Below are 3,029 nucleotides of genomic sequence, written 5' to 3' on the forward strand. Positions count from 1 at the left end.
AGCCGGACATAACCGACCCAGAAGTGGGTATCGGTGCCGGCGTGAATTTCTGCACCATTACTCCGATGCCGCACGTATCCTAGTCATCATTACTCCGGTGTCGCACGAAAGGTCTTCCCGGTATTCCTTGCTGCGCCGTTTTGTCCTGTGACCTGAAGTCGCGATATCCTCGACACCGTCCCAGCAGCAGCAGCAGATGATCCAACCTCAACCCGTTGCAGAAAGGATCGAGAAAATCCACCATATCAGCATACTGGAATGGAATGATCGGATTGTTATTTTCTGTGCTTGTAGGCCGTCCGCGGTCATTTCCACCGGTGCGGATTTTCAGCGAACGATAGCTACTAACCTTGTCTAGCTGGATTCTTCAATAACTGGATCTGTTTTGCGGGGGAAACTGGAATAGAGCGGTAGCCAACTTTGCTGCGCGCCTGCATGGGAAAAATTCTTTACAATGTTTGACCGCTTGGACCCTAGTTTGACAGCAAAATCTTTACCTTGTTTACGTCGTTCGCGCATCGGATACAAAGAGATGTGAGTAGTAAGAAAAGATTTAAGATTTATTAGGGATGGAAGTAGATGGCAAGATGGAAATGGATAATGCACAGTGCGTCAGATGTGCGAGATTTTTAGTAAAAAGATGATAATCTGGATGTGTCGCCCCCTTCGGGAAAACTCTTGTTACTGAACAAGATGAGTTGAAAAGGGTTGCAGTATAGATTTGGTTTTCAATAGGAGTAATTGTCAACTTAAGTCATTAGGATCTACGAAAGATAAAATAAGTGATTTAAACAAAGCGGGAGTTTACAAGATAGCATGTCCACATTGCAATAGAATCTACATAGGATAGGACAAACGAAAAGAACACTTGAAATTCGATTCAAAGAACACATTGCGGAGGTTTAAAAAAGGCGGGTCAAAAGTAAGAAAAGGTATAAGCGTATGAATTTAAAGCACAAATGGCCGAAAATGTTTTCCAGGATTAACACCTGTTGACAAAGGAGCATGCCAGGTAACAGAACTAGCTGAATAACAGTTTCTTAAGCTAAAGTTTGCTTAAGAGTTGTTTGTTCCACTCTTGTACAGCAGAAATATATTAGTATACTGCGAAATGTATCTTCGACAATGATTTCATTGCCCTTTTCCGGCTATACCATGTCTGAAATAGACGTAAAAACTTGAAGTATTTTCAGGCAAAGTACGTTTAATTGACAAATTGAGAGATAAATTACCACTTGTTTTGGTGGGATTCGAGCCCACGACTCCGTTATCGCTAGTCCGGCGCTTTAACCAACTAAGCTACAGAACAAGTTACAACTCTGCAGAATAGAAAGTCAAACTGGATTCGAAGCACCACGCGAAACCGGGGCCGTCTTCCACAACTTTATCTGGTATTTTTTTCACAAATTTATCTCTCAATTTGCCAATTAAACGTACTTTGCCTAAAAATACTTCAAGTTTTTTTTTGAAAAAGTCTCGTTTTTTGTATTCCGCATTAGCGTGGTGCTGGCGGTGGTGGCCAACCGCGCGAGTTACGCAAACGAACTTGTAAATATTGTCCCTGATTTAATTAACATTTATAGCGCTCCGGCGTGATGGAGCATCATGAGATCTCATCAGTCTCATTTTGATGGCCTTCATTAAGGTCATTTCGATGACTAATTAGAAGGCATGTGCAGACCCTTTCCTAACAGGGACATCAAAGTGTAGACGTCTCATATCAAAACCCTTCATCCAAACTCTAACCTTGAAAGCAATTCACGCTGCGATCAAAAAGACAACCTGCCATATATAAGACGATAACGGGATTTACTGATGGACCAACGAGAGTTGTGAAACCTCGTCATCCTGTGTTTTGGAAAGTGTTATTCGCTAGAGAAACAGGGCAAATTGTATGTTCTGTGTTATGTTTATGTCCAATCGTAACCAATGATGATAGGGTTCGCTTGATGCTGTCATCGCCCTTTCATTTCATCACAAAGAGCCTGAAAGTTCCGCTTAAGGATACATAATTGTTTTCGATTCGACTGTTAGGGTGGTTACAATCGAAGGGCGATTGCAACCGGGCAAGGTTCTTTGATCTTGTTGGCTCTGACTACGATAATCCCAGTAATAAGTTTGACCGGTACGCGGTTTTCCAGCAAGTCGGTCACTAGTACTCTCGTATCTACAAACTGAACGCCACCTAGTCCATATTCTTGCGCACGCTCCGCAGCATTCGATGAAGATTCGTGGATGTTTCGGTTTCCAAGTTGTGATATGTACAACTGCTTTTTCGGCTCTGAGCAGTTGATCACCAGTACCAGGGTCGTAGTATTGCGGAACATCATTAGGAGGTTCAGCAGCACTTATTCGTAACTGATTTCATTTCCACAAATTAAAGCAAGCCCTCGGAATGGAGCGAAGCGGAAAAAATTGGCTTTCGCCACGATTTTCAATCACTTGCAACAAATGCAATTACCCTCAGGTAAATATAATTTGGACGGGGCCATTATCTCAAAAATTAAGCATTAATACTAACTGAGTAAAGTAGTGTAAATGCTTTGTTGCAAATAATCAAATTTCTTCGATCAGCAGGCAGTTGTTAAGGTAATTAACACTTATGTGGCCGGCAGCGTACCCGGGTACCTTTTTCAATTTCAAATCTCGATATTTTCATGGTTATTGAGACTAAGATGTTGGAACTCTGTTAGATCTTAAAACTCGTGAATATACATCTATTACTGGGGTTGACAAAATTTTAAAGTGAGGAGGGGCAGGGGGAGGGGCTCCTGCATTTTTTTTTATTACGTGGAAGGCCGGCAGGGTACCCGGGTACCCACGAAATTGAAATGATCATATCTCCGTCAATTTTTCATCGATTTTGGAAATTTTTAGCTCATTCAATTCAGAAACTCATCATCCATCAGGAAAATATTTGGTTAGACCGATCTAATCACCGTGGTTTTCGGAAAATCCACATTTTTGGGAGCCTGTCCTTATACCATATTGAAAACCACATTGTTAAGGCTAGGATACCTTAAAGTGTT

The sequence above is a fragment of the Aedes albopictus genome, chromosome 2, assembly GCF_035046485.1.
Source record: "Aedes albopictus strain Foshan chromosome 2, AalbF5, whole genome shotgun sequence".
Lineage (NCBI taxonomy): Eukaryota > Metazoa > Arthropoda > Insecta > Diptera > Culicidae > Aedes > Aedes albopictus.